The sequence below is a fragment of the Equus przewalskii genome, unplaced genomic scaffold (genome assembly GCF_037783145.1).
Source record: "Equus przewalskii isolate Varuska unplaced genomic scaffold, EquPr2 ChrUn-12, whole genome shotgun sequence".
Classification (NCBI taxonomy): domain Eukaryota; kingdom Metazoa; phylum Chordata; class Mammalia; order Perissodactyla; family Equidae; genus Equus; species Equus przewalskii.
The window spans coordinates 380,048-398,409 of NW_027228749.1; the positions used below are offsets into that span (position 1 = coordinate 380,048).

Below are 18,362 nucleotides of genomic sequence, written 5' to 3' on the forward strand. Positions count from 1 at the left end.
GATGTTCTATAGAACTTGGTCTGGCTGATGGTTATAAAGATGCATACATTTCTCAAGATTTGTCAAACTGTATACTTTATATATGTGCATTGTGCTGTATGTAAATTATATCATAATAACATACTGTTAGCATAAAAACAAAATTATACTTTTTAAATTGCTGAAAGTACACAAAAAATTGTTTAGCTTTTGGTTTCATTCTGATACACATGTTTACTTTTATGTATTCTGTACAATCTAAACAAAAGACTCATATAAATTAGAACTTTCATACTTCCTAAACAATGCTAGGACATATTAATTCCATTTACCCTCCTCCTGCCCTTTGAGTTATTGTCATTCATTCTATTTCAAAGTATGTTTGTGTCACACAGACATCATTACTATTGTTTTGGACAGTAATATTTATTTGGTTTCCTCACATATTTAATATCCATTGCTCTTCATTCCTTTCTTCATTTCTATGTTTCTCTTGGGATCACTTAACTTCTGCCTGAAGAACTACCTTCTACATTTCCTTTAGTGAAAGTATACTGCTTATCTGGAAAGGCCTTTATTTCACCTTCACTTTGAAAGATATTTCATCAGGGATTAAATTGTAGATTGAAAATTATAGTATTTTAGCTCTTTAATAATGAATATAAGGTGAATTGTCTTCTTCTGGCTGTTTCTATGACTTTTCTGTTTGCCTTTGATTTTCAGCAGTGTTATAATCACATGTTTAGATGTGATTCTCTAGTTTTTATCCTGTTTAGAGTTGATAGAATTTCTTGTATATTTGGCTTGATCGCCCATCAGTTATTTTTTAATTGGCCATTACATTTTACAAAATTGCTTTCAATCCAATTTACATCTCCCACAATGTGATACTTCAAATACGTGTACATTAGTCCTTTATAACATGACCTATACTATCTTTTTACTCTCCTCTCTGAAGTTCCTTTCCTTCTAGGTCTCTATACTTCAACTAGATATTTTATACTTATTCATTTTTCAATTACTAATTCCCCCTCAACTGGGCCCAAACTGCTATTAAAACCATACATTGCTTGTTAAAATTAGTTATATATTTCAGTTCCAGAATTTCCATTTGATTTTTTAATAGATTTCTAGTCCCTGGTGTAAGTTTCCATCTTGTCATCTGTGTCCTTGAACACCTAAAACATCTATATTTTAGTGTTACTATCTGATAACTCCAACAGCTCAATCATGTTGTCACTCAGTTTCTATTGTTTGCTTTGTCTCTCTTGCTCTTGTTTCTTTGCATGCCTGGAAAATGAGATTGAATGATGGACCTGATGTTTGAAAAACTATGGAGATTTTAGATAATGTCACTGTCGACGAAAATAATCCATAATCAATCCATAAATGAAAATTTGGGAGAGTTTATCTGAGCTAAAATCTGAGGACCATGGCCCAGGGCCTTTCTTCCTGAAGGAAGAAAGGACACCAAAGAAGTGAGGTATACAGAGTGGTTATATACCCCCATACAGGATGTTTCACATATGATTGAAATGTCCCTCCCACAATAGTCACAAGATTGCCCTGTCAGCACAACACTTGATGGACACAGCAGGTAGTGGGTCTGCTATCTTGGCGGGTGTAGTAGGAGGCAAGTCTATTGTCTCGAGCTGGGTGGTCACAGGTGAGCGCAGCAATCAGTTCCTAGCCTAAGGAAAGATGCTTAATCCCTAAGGGAATGCCAACGTTGGAAGGGGGAGGGAAGTTGCACCTTTATCTCAAGGACCTTTGTTCTTGCCATGGGGAATATCTAAAGCAGATATACAATGCATGCTCAATGGCGGCGATCAGGCCCTTTTGGAAAGACAAGGTCAGGCCAAATTAGGTTTACACAAAACGGCTTCCTCATATACTCCAATATATCCTATTACTTGCCATTTTTATTTGTCAGTCACCTTTTGGGGGAGATTCTAGAGGGGTAAATCACCTCAATCCATTCATGACTAAACTGATTTGCAGTTTGTTTGCACTCATGGGAAGTCTCCGTCTATATCTGGTTTGCGCACATTCCTAGGCTGTAGATCTATAGGGCTACCATCTGAGAAGCACCTTCTCTTCAGAGGGTCCTGAACTTCAATTCATATCTCTCTCCTTTGCACCATGGTACTGATGAGGATTTTAGGCTGGTTACTTTTAAAACTGCGGATGAGGACTGGAATTTTGCTTGCCCTTCTGAGAGACATTTGCGTTTGTGAAGGAAGGGGGGGCTGACCTTGTAGGGACCCGAAATTGGCCACCCCAGGATATGTCTCTTTGGCATCAGGATTGTTTGGGGCTGATTGCTTTCGATAAACTGGGACAGGGAAAGAGGCTCTGGGGAATGGAACTTGCCCTTGTTGGGACATATTTACATTTGTAAGGTAAATCTCTACCTGTAAAACGTGCCTCCCTCTCTGTACCAGGAAGAAGAGGAGAGATGACCTTGTCCCTAGAAACTCTTAATGGGGAAGGCAAGAACTTAAGTTGGTTGCTGTCTGGCAATCTCATGTAACTGGTTTAGGGTGGTGGCGTCTAACCTTTCTAACCTTTACTTAATCCAATTTGATTCTTGTCTAAAAGTCATGGGATCACCCAATGACCAGACCCCACCTGCACTGATACCATTTTAACTTTTTTTCATGTTCTTTCGTTTGTCTTGTAAAGAGATGAATCATATACCTATGCCTTAAATTTAGCCCTAACCCACAACTCGGGGCAGCAGCAGGAGCTCTGACTGCCCGTGGGTCCTGTCCCCACGCACCAGCTCTGCCTGCCCATGGGTCCTGTCCCCATGCCAGCGGGGGCAGCAGAAGCGGGGGCAGCAGAAGCAGCAGCAGCAGAAGCTCTGACTGCCCATGGGTCCTGTCCCCATGCTACACTATTCTCTAAATAAAAGAGCACTACTGCCAGATCTTAAGAGTCTAAGAAATCTTTCTTTCGACTCCTTGGCTCACCGACCCCGCATCAGTACCATTGAAAACTGCTCTTCTTTCAGCTGTACCCTGCTTGCCTTCATAGCCTCTTGCCAGCATGTAGCTGAATTTGCAAATGCCTTGAGGGGAAAACCTTTATCAAGTGTTCAGCTCACTTCCCAATGCACTGCAGGATCTTGGCTCCTCACCTCTGAATACCTGTACGGCTCCACAAGTCTTCCTGCCCTCTCTCCACCCTTCTACCCTCCCACTCCCAGCCCAGGCTCCCACAAGATTACTTAATGTGCTGCTGTTTTCTCCAACTCTCAGCAGCTGCCCTCTCCCCAGCTTCTCAGCCTCTTATCCCTGGCCAAGAATTGGAAAATGCCCTGAGGGGAAAAGGCAGAGAATTAGTTTCATTCCAATGAGCTTCTCTCTGGAGCTGGCTCTGTGTGTCCTAGCTGCATTGATAACTTTCCAAAGACTTCAAACAGAATTCCTTTAAACCAGATTTTATCTACTTGTCTTCGAGGTGTATGCTAGTTTGCTACAGATACTCCATAATAACTGAAAGAAGAAATCTACAAATTTCAGGTAAATTAAATTTTTCTACTATGATTTCTTAACAACAAAAAAAGAAGGGGTCACCGGTGATGTGGGGTCGGTGAGCCGAGGAGTCGAAAGAAAGATTTTTTGGACTCTCAAGATCTGGCAGTAGTGCTCTTTTATTTAGAAAATAGCGTAGCATGGGGACAGGACCCATGGGCAGTCAGAGCTTCTGCTGCTGCTGCTTCTGCTGCCCCCGCTGACAGGGGGACAGGGCCCATGGGCAGGCAGGGCTGCTGCTGCTGCCCCCGCTGGCATGGGGACAGGACCCATGGGCAGGCAGAGCTGGTGCGTGGGGACAGGACCCACGGGCAGTCAGAGCTCCTGCTGCTGCCCCAAGTTGAGGGTTAGAGCTAAATTTAAGGCATAGGTATATGATTCATCTCTTTACAAGACAAAGGAAAGAACATGAAAAAAAGTTAAAATGGTATCAGTGCAGGTGGGGTCTGGTCATTGGGTGATCCCATGACTTTTAGACAAGAATCAAATTGGATTAAGTAAAGGTTAGAAAGGTTAGACGCCACCACCCTAAACCAGTTACATGAGATTGCCAGACAGCAACCAACTTAAGTTCTTGCCTTCCCCATTAAGAGTTTCTAGGGACAAGGTCATCTCTCCTCTTCTTCCTGGTACAGAGAGGGAGGCACGTTTTACAGGTAGAGATTTACCTTACAAATGTAAATATGTCCCAACAAGGGCAAGTTCCATTCCCCAGAGCCTCCTTCCCTGTCCCAGCCCATCAAAAGCAATCAGCCCCAAACAATCCTGATGCCAAAGAGATATATCCTGGGGTGGCCAATTTCAGGTCCCTGCAAGGTCATCCCCCCTTCCTTCACAAACGCAAATGTAACCAGCCTAAAAATCCTCATCAACCGGTACATACTTGGACTTCTCTTATAGTACTTAGATAAGTCTGATTGGATATTAAAAGGTTTTACTAGAATCCTGTGCAAAAGATTGTCTACCATAAGCTAAACAATCATTACGCCTGTCTGAGGTCCAAAGGTTTGATGAAGCTGGATTTGGTTCCCTACTGTGCTGTCTGCATTTCAGTTAGATCACTATCATACCTTTCAAGTAACCAGTTTTCCAGATGCTGGTCATTAATACGGGGAGAAGAGGCCAACCAAATCATTTAACTTTCTTAATTTATTCTAGGGAATGTCGAAAGTCAGCAGTGGTAGAGTTAGAAGTGGAAACAAAAGTCTTAATAATAACAGCTTCCTCAGAGCTTTACCATGTGACCAGCATGGTTCCTCAGTGCTTTACCATGTAATAATTTATTTAGTCCACATAACAAACCCTGAGACAGTGTAGGTTATTAACACCCACTGTTGCAGAGGAGAACGCTGAGGCACTGACACGCTGAACTAACTTCCCAAGGGTCCCAGCCCGGTGACTGTGAGAGCCAGCACTCAGACCCAGGCAGTGTGCCTGCAAAGCTCTTGCTCTCGGCCATCATGCTCAGTGGTAACTGACAAGACCTCACTAAGATCCCCTCCTTCTTGCTCAACCTCCAAGATTTTGAAGAGAAAAAGAAGATTAAAAGTAAGGCCTACAAAACACTAAGAAGTAATTAATGAAATATAGAAGAAGAGGAGAAAGGGCAAACAAAATCATTTAGTCTTCCCCAGAAACAGCTTCCAGGCTCCAGGAATGATGCAATCACATCTCCCAACCAGAGGTGTTTGCGGGCCTTGATTCCTCCTAAAGGTCTGAACAAGGGAGCTCCCTAGAGGGGCTCACAGAAAAAGGTGACAGTGCCTTTTGTGTTCAAAGTATAGAGGGGACAGCTGAACACTCTTGCCTTAGAGCAAAAGGGATTGTTCCTGAAGTGACAAGGGGGAAGGAGGATAGCCCATAAAAATGAGACAAAATCATGTTTTCCAAACTTCATGAAACAGCATAGCACTTTCATATTTGGTCATATCCATGTATGTTTACCATTGGTAACTTAATGTTTTCTTTATATTGATTCACTTTTTCCTTGGAAAAAATTGTTTCTACCATGACTAAAATACCAGAGTAAATAAATCATCATAAGCAGGATGTAACTAAAAAAATAAAGACAAAGGAAACAGAAATATTATTACAGTAAAATATTAAAATATTTAAAAATACAAGTTATAATATAAAGAGTTGGCATAAAGTGAAATAGACAATTTAATTCTTATGGCAGCAATTCAAAGTATATATTATCTCCACTGTTACAGAAGAGAAAGCTGAAATGCAAGAAATTCAAAACTTAACTGACATGCCAGAGCTTGTACGTGGAATAGCCAAGGTCAAACCAAAGTCTATCGGATGCCAAAGCCCCCAAATTAATGTCTTGTAAGATTTTAAATAGATGTTGAATTACAGTGTCTGACAACATCGTAATGAGCTTTCACAGTTGGAGAGGAAGATGAGAGAACACTTTCCTTCAGTCTCTGGTCAGGACCCTACAGCAGTCTTTGCTGAGGAGGCAGAGGGGGTAGCAATGAAGCCGAGCTCATGAGCTTCCAGAAGCATTTCCTTGAGGTCTGGGCAGTGGCAGCCTTTAGGGTAACCTAGAGCAACTCTGGGGTTGTAGTGATCAATGTGAGAAAACCCTGGTTATGCCCAGTTTACCACTGCCCTGCAGTAGCCAGCTCATGGAATGGTTCTTCTTTACTAGCCAAAGGAAAATACTAAGGCTGTCCTCTTAGCCACGACCCAAGGACCACCCAGAAATCAGTACAGACCCAGGAGCTGCTGGCACTAGGGATGAACTAAATAAACTAAAATTAATTTAATGGTGAGTGGGAAGTCAGAACTTTGAAATAAAAAATCTTACGTGCAACTAACTAAGCTGGAGGAATGAGCTAGATCTGCATTTTCCAGTATGGTGGTCACTAGAAACATGTGGTAACTGAGTGTTTGGAATGTGGCTAGTGTGATTGAGATGCTGAACTTTTAGTTTTATTTAATTTTAACTAATGGAAATAGCCACATGTGGCTAGTGGCTACAGTACAGGACAGCACAGGTTAGAGAATAACCATTATGCCATAAAATCATCTGCTTTATTTCCCTGTAGCAATAAACAGATTTAATAAGATCCCACATTTAATAACAATTCTGAATGGCTTTCTCCACATGCTTAGACACAGTTGAATGTCAGTTCAGCCCCTGAGGGCCGCCTCTCCTGCTGCCTTTGCCTCCTCATTAGATCCCCACACCTCCACCAAGGGATTGGGAGCCTCAGCCAGTCCTGATCTCACAGATGGGGTCTTGGCCGTCTTGCCTGGTCACAGAGCTCTGCTCAAGTGGTGGCTTCACACCTTCCCTCCCAAGTTTGCTTGCTATCACTGCAGCACTGTGTTGGCCCAAATGTTGTGCACTGAGGAGTTTCTACGTTTTTTGAAGGCATGAGGGCAAGTGAATGAATCCAGGCTCTGGTTGGTGGGAGACCACAAAGAGCTATGCAATCTTTGTGTAAATTAGGTGATATAGGAGTAAGACGGTCATGTCAGCAATTGCAGGCCAGTGGTAGAATTTTTGTCCCAACTCCAGGACACTGGATTTGATTCCCAAGAAGGGTGTTTTACTGAATTTTGCAAAGCTAATTTCTCTATTGCACAGATAAGACTGCAGTCTAAGGAAGTAACAGAAACAATGTCCTTAGAGGACACAGAAGGAAGAAGTTTATTGATAGAACTTGAATGGTAGTGGAGAGGCCTCAACCTTCAACAGGAGCCAAAAGGCAGAGCCCAGGGAAGATGTGGCACATCAGGGACTTCAACTCTACATGCCATTTCCTCTTCATTCCCCAAGTGCCTCCTGAGAGCAAAAGAGCACGCTGGAGCAAAGCAAAAGCACACAGGTCTCCAAGATCCCTCAGAAGCAGGGGGTGAGGCCACAAGAAGAAGAAAGCAGAAGCAAAGAGGTTTAAACACAGAGAGAATTACAATGGGTTTGTTAATTATACACTGACTGGGAACTGGCTTTATTTAAAGACTAAGATATGCCTGTCTTCCTATGGTTCAAGAGAATGGTTAGAGAATAACCATTATGCCATAAAATCATCTGCTTTATTTCCCTGTAGCAATAAACAGATTTTCCATGGAAGTGTGTCAAACTCAGACTATATTTTCAAACTGGCTATGATGTATATACAGAGGTTAATATGAAAATTATATTTAAATATTAGAGGTAAATAAGGGACTTTGAATGAGTTATCTCACACAAGTTTATCCATAAAAAAAGAGACAGTTGTTACAATGTTGTCAAATAAGTAGAAAGCCAAAAATATGAGGACACCGAAAATATCACAATAAATAACTTGAACCTCCTTTGTGTTTGGGGAGGTTATTAATTATTGATTCAATTATTTAATAGTTATATGTCTATTCAGATTCTCTATTTCTCCTTAGGTGAGTATTGGTAGAGTGCGTCTTTTAAGGAATTGGTCCATTTCACCTAAGTTATCAATTTTGTGGGCATAGAGTTTTTCATAATCTTCTTTTAGTCCCCTTTTAATGTTCATGGGATCAGAAGTGATGACCTTTTTCAGGCAATTTGTGCCTTCTCTCTTTTTTTTATTAGATAGCCTGTTTAGAGGTTTATCAATTTTATCTTCTCAAAGAGGCAACTTTTGGTTTTATTGCTTTTCTCTACTGTTTTCCTGTTTTCAATTTCATTGATTTCTGCTCTGATTTTTATTATTTCTTTTCTTCTACTCACCTAGGGTTTAATTGGCTCTTCTTTTTCTAGTTTCCTAAGATGACCCTACTTTGCATCCTAGCCTAGGCTTAACCAGGAGAATAAATTTAATTAGTTTGGCAAACCTTAGCTAATCAAGTAGCATTTTAATTACTTTTATTCACTTATAACAAATGGAAAGTACACTAAGGGTACAGTTAAAAGACTTTACTAATGTAAATCACCACCCAGACTAAGGTGTAGTACATTTCCAGACTACAGAAAGTTTCCTCATGCCTCTTGCCAGGCAACACTCCACAGAGTTAGTCTTTTTTTTAAAGTTCTATCACCATATGTTAGTTTGCTTGTTCTTTGCTTTCACATAAATGGAATCAGAAAGTATATACTCTGGGGCTGTTGGTGCGGGGGGATAATCTGACTTTTATCAGTCATAACTATACTATGACGTTTATCCATTTTTTTCATATAGTTCTTTATTGTGTGTATTCCATCATATGAATATATCACAATATATTTATTCTGCTGTTGTTGGACATTTGAGTTCTTTCCAGATTAGAGTCATTTTGAATAAAGCTATTATGAATATTTTTACACACCTTTTGGTAAACGTATGCACACATTTCTCTAGGACAGTGTTCTCCAATAGAAATATAATGCTAGCCACAAATGTAATTTTACATTTTCTAGTAGCCATATCAAAAAGTAGAAAGTAACAAGTAAAATAGTTTTAGTAATATATTTTATTTAGTTTGATATATCCAAAATATTATCATTTCAACATGTGGCACTAGTCACATTTCAAGTGCTCAGTAGCCATATGTGGCTAGTGATTATCATGTTAGACAACATAGTTCTAGGGTATTTAGTTAAAACTGGAATTCTTGGGTCACAGCATATATATATTATTTATGTAATGTAATATGTTTTGGTGGTTGCTGGGTAAAAAGCAAATATCCCATGAAAATCACTGTGGAACAGGAACTTGAGGATGGCACTTTGAGAAGGTTTGAGAAGTTGTTCAGTGCCCAACAGTTACATTCATCCCATTAGTGAGTAATTGGGGCTATTTATGAATGAAATAAAATACTGCTTTTCTTTCAATTTATATGTGTTATGTTTTCAAATGGCTACTTAAGTTGTTAGAACATAAATACTTATTAAGTTGTTTAAAAGTAACTACTTAATAACTGGAACTGCTAGGTATTTGTTTTGGCCTAGGGGCATTGTGAAAAATTTCTGTTATACTAAGAGTGCCATGAACCAAGAAAGTATGGGAATCTCTGCTTTATAATGTGTTTCTTATGAAAAGCACGCAGTTGAGTTGTTGTTGCTGTTTTCAATCAAGCCTGAATATCTCTGCCTGTTACATGTGCTACTTAGTCCATGTACATTTAATGTAATTGTTGATTTGGGTTTAAGCATACCACATTTACATTTGGTTTATATTTTCCCATCTGTTCCTCATTTTTCTGATTCTCATTTTCTGCCTTTTATGGGCTGAATCAAGTAGTTTTTGTATCCTACTTTATCTCTTCTATTGGCTTTTTAATAGTTTTTCTAGAGATTAAAATATGCATCTTAATTTATCACAGTCTGGTTTCAAAAATGTTTTAGTACTTAATTATAATGTAAGAAGCTTAAAACAGTATAAATCTTTTTAGCCCTTTCATCACTTGTTGCTCTTATTGTCACATATTTTATTTTTATATATGTTATGCTCCCAAAACATTGTTATTATATGATACAGCATAATATTATACAGGTTATATTCATATTTTTACTTTAAATAGTTCTTTTCTTACATTCATGCATAATAGGAAAGTTACTTGTATTTACCAACATATTTATACTTACCAGTGCTCTTCATTTCATTCGTTAAATCCAGGCTTACATGTGGTGTCATTTCTTTCAACCTAAAGAACTTCTTTAAGCATTTCAAGTAGTACAGATCTGCTGGAAATAAGTTTTTCTGCCTGAAAATATCTTTATTTCATCTTTACTTTCGGAACTTATTAATGCCAGATACAGAATTCTAAATTAATAGTTTTCTCTCTTTCAGCTATTTATGAAGGACATTCATCTAGGTTCATTCATTTCTGATAAGAATTCAGCCATCATTCTTATCTTTGTCCTCTGTATGTAATGCATCTTTTCTTTGGCTGCTTTTAAGATTTTTCTCTTTATCACTGATTTTTAGCAGTTTCATTATGATATGTGTAAGTATAATTTTCTTTATTTTTATCCTGCTTGGGATTCCCTGAGTTTTTTGGATCTATTGATTGATATTTTTCATCTATTTTCAAAATTTTTTGGCTGTTATCTGTTTAAATATTTCTTCTGTCTTATTCTACTTTTTTCTCCTTCTGGAATTCCAATTACACACTTATCAGATCGTTTTATATTGCTCCATAGATTTTAGATACTCTATTCTGTTTTCTCTTTATTCCCTTTATTGTTGTGATTCTGTTGGATAATTGCTATTAGCTCATCTTCAAGTTGACGATTCTATATTTTGTAGTGCATAGTCTTTTGTTAATGTCATTAAATATCGTTTTGATTTCTGATATTATTTGTTTTATTTATATTTCCATTTTGTTATTTTTTATGGTTTTTCATTTCTCTGTTGAAATGCTCCACCTTATCCCATGTATTGTCTACTTTCTTGTTTACTAGGTCATTTAACACATTTCTTATATTTATTTTCAAGTCCTTATCTCATAGTCCAGCATCTAGGTCACCTGCAGGCTATCTTTATTGATTTTTTTTCTCCTGATTATATCACTTTTTTTGCTTCATTGTGCCTCTTGTAACTTTTTAATATATACCAGATACTGTGTAAGACAGAACAGTAGAGACAGAAGTATATTTACTCTCAGGTATGGACACACCCATTTTCCTATCAGGCCTCTAATGTGGAAGGCTGAGTTAATCTAATGTCTTGAGCTGGATTGGTTTTGTCTAATTAATTAGATTCAGTTTTCCACTGGCTTCAAATGTTTAGGAATAGGATCAGAACTTGATTTTTTCAGCAAGGTTTGGGATCTGAGAACTGAAGAGAATCCGGACATTTAAAAAAATGTATTTCAGTCCAGCAACAGGCTTTTCTGAATCTTGGGAGATACATTTCTCTTTTACAGCCTGGGTTTTAGCTTTTTGGCTCATAGCAGACTTCTCTTTGCTCTTTAATTCTTCAGTTTGCTGACATTTTTCTGCACTCTGCTCACTTCATACTGCCGCTCTCCTGCTAGTCTTTAGAGGACCCAGAGTATGTGAATGTAAACTCACACTTTCATTTAAAAAGTTAATCATGAGCATTATAAATGTGTGTGGACATATTTGTATGTTATGTGTGTATACATAATAATAGATAGCATTAAAATAATTCAGAGACAATTATCAGTACATAATTCACTCTCACACATGAGGGAGAACCGTCGATCTTCAAACAAAGCCCTCCTCCAAAAGTTACATTAAAACAAAATAGGTGAAAGGGGAGAAAACACAAATAGGTAATGATGGAGGGCTCTCTCTCTCTCTCCTTCGTTCTTTTTTTTCATAAGCTGATTTTCTGGAATCTCTAAAGGCCAGTCAGAGCAGTCTGCTCTGGGAGCAAGTTTACTGTTAGTGATTTGGGGGTTTTCTGGATAGCATTGAAAGTTTAGCTAAAAACTGTACATGACAAATTATCTCTGTAAGGGTCCATCTACTAGAACCTCCATGTTAGTTAAACCAGGTTTGCAACATTTTCCTCTCCAGAATTTTTAACCTGCCAGCATTTGGTCAAAATTCTGTTTCTAATGGAGTCAATTTGACCATGAAAGCATCGGTCTCTTTTTGATACACGGTTATTGACTGGATGTTGCCACAGGATAATGGTTCTGTACCAACATTTAATCACATGAATATTAGAGGAAGAAGGCAAAAAAAAAAAAAAGTATGAGTATAATCACAAATATCGTAAGTGTGACATTGTGATTGATAATAAGAAATATATATTTAATCTTCATTCCCATTTCTGGCACAGAGCCTCCTAAAACCCTTGGAATTTCCTAAGTGTTGAGTGTAATAAAGGCACCTTTTGTTACTTTTGGAAAGCTCTTAAGGAGGGGGGCTGATTGCTAGTAGAGCTAACTGTGTGATTAGAGGGTTGGAACTTTCAGTCCTACCCCTAACCTCTGGGGAAGAGAGAAGGACCGGGGATGGAGTTCAATCAGCAATAGCCAATGATTCAATTAACTGTGCCTATGTGATGAAGCCTCTAGAAAAACCCGAAAGAGTGGGCTTCAGAGAGCTTCCACGCTGGAGAACCAGAACACTTCCATGTGCCACGGTGCTGAGCCTCTAAGCTCCATGAAAACAAAACCTCCTTTGTTCAGGACCTTGCCCTATGTATCTCTTCATCTGGCTGTTGATTTGTATCATTTAATATCTTCTGTAATAAATCAGTAATCTAATGAGTAAATGGGTTTTCCCAAGCCCTGTGAGTCTTCTAGCAAATTAACGGAATCCAAGGAGGGTGTCGTGGGAACCTCTGATTTGTAGCCAGTTGATCAGACGTACAGGTAACAACCTGGGCTTGCAATCGCCATCTGAAAAGGGTGGGGACAGGGGTGGGATGGGGGGAGTCTTGTAGGAAATCCTTAACCTATGGATTCTGATGTTACTTCCGGGTAGTGTCAGAATTGAGTTGAATTCTTGGACACCCAACTGGTGTCACAAGGAATTGCTTGGTCTGAGGAAAACCCTCCACACATTTGGTGACCACAAGTGTCAGAAGTGAAGTGTTTTGTGTGAGTAGAAAGGAGATTCACAGAGAAGAAGCATACAGTAGGGAAGAGCTGGGTTTTTCCCTACACAGGTGGAAAGCTGATGTTTTTCCTATCTAATAAATTTGGAATCCGCTTCATACCCAATATTGTAGTCAGGCTAGGCCTGAAGAGGAAAATAGAGCTCAAAATCAGTTTGATCAATGTTGGCTAACAAGGCGAAATTCTTAATTGATCAATTTTTTAAGTCTTTACTTCAAAAAGATAAAATAGCTTTTCTATAGATGGTTGGTAAATAGCAAAGGGCAATTTCACTTCCATGGATTATCCTAGGTAACACATTAGTGCTAATCTGTGGAGTGTGTAAAGCTTGAGCTGTTTTATTTATTTGAACCAAAGCCAGTGATAAGGTATGGATCACATGTTCTGGTTTAAGAACAATGAATCAGAGTAGAAATTCTCACACATGACAAACCAGTGAAATTCAGAATCATTACAAACTGGTGAAATTAGCATGTTAGGTTCTTAATAACATATGAGTTGCTGCTTTTTTTTTTTTTTTTTTTAGTAGTTAGAATGGCCAGATGACCATGGTGCAGGTAGCATTTTGATTTGGTGAGCATGGGAAAGTCATTTGACTACTCAAAAAGAATTATTTCAGAGATACACGTAGAAAAGGCACAGAATAATTATTTATTAAAACTGAAAAAAGCCAAATACTCTCTGAACATTATAAGCATAAATAGTAAAATTTCTCTTTTCTTCCCAGGAATACTTAATTTCCCTTATTTTCAATTCATATAAGTGATTATTAGTATGCGTGAACCAATCTGGGCAGTACCTCCTTTGAATTTTTAGAGATCTAATTTGTCTATATCCTCCAGATTGGTATAATTTGTTTCCTTAGAAAACAGTTTATATTTATACAATGGACAAATCTCCTAACGTTACTGGGCATTCTAAAAGAACTAATTGTGGAAAGTAACATCATTTAAAATGGAAGAGAAGCAACGGTATTTATTAAAATGCTTATCAGTGAGGAAATAATTAAGCACCATTAGGTGTTTGCAGAAGACTCATTGCTGAAAATCTGTGATACCCTTTCAGCTCAGCAGGACTTTCTCAGGACACATTCCTTGCACTACAGTCACTGAATTTTATCCATTAAAAAAAATTCATTTTAAAAGGATTTTTGTCTTTTTTAATAAAAGGATGAACTGGCTTACAGTTCTGGAAATTATTAAATCTTGGTTTATATAATTGTCAGAAGCCCTTATTTTATTGACTTAATTGCCTTATTCTAATATCTTTTCTCTCCTTTCTTTAGCCTGATTTAAACAGTTGTGAAGTTATTCTATCATTTGGAAACTTCAGTATACTAAGAAAGCAGATTACTGAATAACAGAAATCCAGTTTTCTTTCTGTTCTAATATCTCCTTTATGTAGAGCGATTTATTAAGGTCAAGTGTTCTTAAGGGAAGAATCATTGTATAGTGAGATTATTCATATTACTGACAGTCCACTTTTACAGATATTGACACAATGGGCCCATAGAATTTTATCTAGTATTAGATAAGATGTCAACAACTTCTCAATACTGCAGACTCAAATATTAGGAAATATCAAAAACCTCAGGACAAATAACCAATCAAAAAAGACTCACAGACTAGATTAGCTGTCATCTACCACCTAACAGAGAATGGATCCCAGTGAACCACCACCCAACAGAGATCATCTCCAGATGTTCATTTCATAAAATCAAAACCAGAATTCCACATCGATACCACTGATGGGAGAAGGTAATTGACAATGCACAAATGAGAGAGAAGACTTATCCAAGAATTACACTTAGTGTGTAAAAGCCAAAGAGCTCAATTTCTGCTCCTGAGATTCAACAGAAGAACTAAGGGGATGTGAGCCAATAGCTCTAAGAGTCCAGGTCTGCACAAGGTGCCTGTCAGATGCAGGATTCTACTGGCTATAATGATGCGTCTCAGGTATGCGAATTTTATGTGGAAATAGCCCTAAAACACTGCCAAAGAATAATATAGAGTCAGTGTGATGGTTAATTTTATATGTCAACTTGGTTAGGCCACAGTATGCAGACATTTGGTCAAATATTCTTCTAGATGTTTCCATGAATGTATTTTTAGATGAAATTAACATGTAAATCAGTAGACTGAGTAAAGCAGCTTGCCCTCCCTAAGGTATATGGGCTTCATCCAATCCATTGAAGGCCTTAATAAAAAAAGACTGACCTTCCTAAAGAAGAGGAAATTTTGTCAGCAGACCAACCTTGGACTGAAACTGTACCTCTTCTGTGGGTCTCCAGCCTGCCATCCTACCCTGCGATGGCAAAGCCTCCACAACCATGTGAGCCAGTTCCTTAAAATAAATCTCTGTCTCTCTCACTATATCTATCTATCTATCATCTATCTATCTATCTATAATTGCCAAGGGTGAATTAGCATGTTGTCTGTATTAGTTCTATATTGGTTCTGTTTCTCTGGAGAACCCTGATTAATATAGACAACATACTAATTCACCCTTGCCATTTATAGAGAAAGGGGAGGAGGAACAAATGTCTGGGACTAGTGAGTTTCTTCTTCCTCTGGGTAAGTTGCTCGGCACAGAGCTATTAAAGAGGCCACTCTGGTCAGTCTTCTCTGGACCTAGTTGACTAGTGCACCACAGAAATCAATTACAGTAATACAAAATATCTTGGAAGTTTAGCTGAGGAGCAAATGCAGAGATATCCTACTGCTTAATGCCCACCTTGTCATCTGTTGTACCTCCCACCTCTTAGTTAAGTCAAGGCGACAATACTCTCCTTATTGGAATATCATAGATAGATGTATAGAAAGTTTGTTGTGCTAGCAAGAGTATAAGGAAAAGGATTCTCTGAGTTAGAAAAATAAATTGAACTATAAATTGGTACCACTTCCACGGAAGGCAAATTTACAGGGTCATCACTTAAATTAAAAAACATATGTTTTATTAAACATACAGTATATGTTTTTATAAAAAACAAAACATATACTGTAACCACTATGATAGAGCAATTACAATTATCCTATAGAAATACTTGTACAAGTGGCAAAAGATATATGTACAAGGATGATGACTTCAGCATTATTTGTAAATAAAATCATAGAACCAACTTACTCTAAAAAAAAAAAACATGTAAAGGGTTCAACAGTGGTACAAACAAAGGAAGAAATGCCTTCATCAAAAATAATGCAGAGGATAAGGATTATTATGATTCTATCGATAACTTTGATTGAGCAATTACTAACTCCAGGCATATCCTGCAGGTAGGTACTCTTATACAGACGAAAAAAAATTGAGGTACACACAGTTTACTATTAACCCAAAGAAGAGAAACACGATTCCTAGATCCCGTGCTCTTGAACACAGACTACATTTGTTCTCTCTTGTTCTTTTGTCGCTAAGAACTTACCAGTCCCCCAGTATTTCTTCTGGAAGGACGTGGGAGCACGACAAATGGAGGGGCCATTGCATGTAAAACATTCACCCCCGTCCCTGGGTGGGCTCGAACCACCAACCTTTCGGTTAACAGCCGAACGCGCTAACCGATTGCGCCACAGAGACACCACACAGAGATTTACTTTCTATCGTAATATTGACTGATCTTTCGCTAAACTAGAGTGGATACCAGCAGCCTTCTGTTAAATGATTGGGCAGGCTCCAAAGACTCAGAAAACAAGAGAGATTAGAGCGACAAATCAAGTTGCTCGTCACATTTGAAACCGGTGCGTTGGGTGATTCTGAAACTAGGGCACCAAAATGGCCTCGCCCCGCCTTGCCTCTCACCAGCTTCAGAAGCCAGCGCGGCCAGAGACGGTCTGCGACCTCTCTAGCCTGAGCCGAAGGGGCGCAAGGGAAGCTGAACGCCCAGAGCACTGAATTAGAAGTTGTTGAATTAATGCATTTGAGAGTCTGAACATACAAACAGACAATGGCTAGACCGTATAGAAAAACAGCACTCTGATTCGCAACCAGCACCCACCTGCTCAGGTAACCAACACTTTGTCCATAGTTAACTACCCAAGAAGCCAGCCCGCTATAAGTCACATTTTTAGGAAGTCAGGCCGTTATCTCTAGTAACAATCCAGGAAGCTAAACAATAACTTTTGGAACAATTTGCTCAAAATGGCAGGACTTGATTAATAACTGACAGCTTCCCTAATTTTTGTCCCCATTGCAACTTAGGACCAACCAGAGAAAGCCAAATATGCACCCCCAACCAGTCATACAGGATGCTGGGCTTCTGATTAGCCCACCTCCAGCTTCCCCATCAACAGCCTCCAATCAGGGCACTCCTGAAGCCTTCCCTTTTTTCCACTATAAGGCTTTCCCACTCCTCCGTCTGCCTTTGTCTCTGCTAAAATCGGCGCTGCTTTTCTCATTCGGTTGGTCTTCGTTTCTTTATTGTCACCTTTAAGCTTTTAGTCCTTTGAAGAACTCTGAAAGCGGAAATAGAAGAAAAGGTTTTCAAAAGGGTAAGTTCTTTTTCAAAAGGCTTTATTTTGGTCAATTGTTTTCAAAGCCTGAAACGTCTCACCGGCTGGGCAACGGAGGAGCTACAGCGCCGCTGGAGCACCACGCACTCAACTGAAATGCCTTCCGTCTTCAGTGGGGTCCACAGAGTCAGGGAGCGAGAGGGATACGGTCGGGGTCAAAAGGGAACCTTGAAGAGGAGGGAAAGAAGCAGGGGAGGCGTGGGCGAGGACGAGACCTCCCACGAAGCTTGTGCAGAGGCACAAGCCGGATCCTGAGAGGTGAGAATTGTTTTTAACGTGTATCAGAATGGGAAGGGAGAAATGGAACATGACCTGAAAGAGAGAAAAACGCAAGAACCCGTAGTTCAAGAACAAAGCAGGAAAATACTGTGGCTGGTTTCACATCAAAAATATTAAAGGGCACATAGGAGCTGCCGGAAGATCTATGGCACGCTGTGATCCTATAGTGGTTAGTACTCTTGTGTTGTGGCCCCAGCAACCTTGGTTGAAATCTGAGTCAGCGTCTGGCATCTTACTCGACGAGATTTGGTGCATGTTTTAGTATCTCTTTTAATCCCCCTACCGGTTGCACCCCTTATATGTGGCCTGGCAGCAGCGCTCACCTAGGCTCTCCAGCACCCTGTGGTCAGGAAGAGGGAAGGAAAACCGAAAGTGCACTAATCTGGATGCTGGTTTTTAGAAAGCTCTGCCGGGCCCTATATCTAAGCATGCGCAGAACTATCCCAAAAGGTTAAGCACCATGCCTGTAGCTTCCACTAATGTAACCGGTGTGGTGGTAAACATTTTTCTGGTTGATATTTTAAATGTCAGTGGGGCCTTTTTAGACGCTATGACAACGAGCTTTTTATGAGTT

At 39.1% G+C, this 18,362-nt stretch overlaps 1 protein-coding gene, 1 long non-coding RNA gene and 1 other non-coding gene across 8 annotated transcripts in view; 1 reads left to right on the top strand and 2 right to left on the bottom strand.

Annotated features, from left to right (window-relative positions):
• Window positions 1–18,362, bottom strand: part of LOC103540000 (myomegalin-like) — a 48,539-nt gene that overhangs the window by 22,101 nt on the left and 8,076 nt on the right. The window lies entirely within an intron of this gene.
• Window positions 3,323–7,605, top strand: LOC139081511 (uncharacterized). The gene is made up of 2 exons (XR_011536660.1): window positions 3,323–3,506; window positions 7,120–7,605. It is a non-coding gene; the product is annotated as an uncharacterized lncRNA (long non-coding RNA).
• Window positions 16,504–16,577, bottom strand: TRNAN-GUU (transfer RNA asparagine (anticodon GUU)). Its single transcript has one exon. It is a non-coding gene; the product is annotated as a tRNA-Asn (tRNA).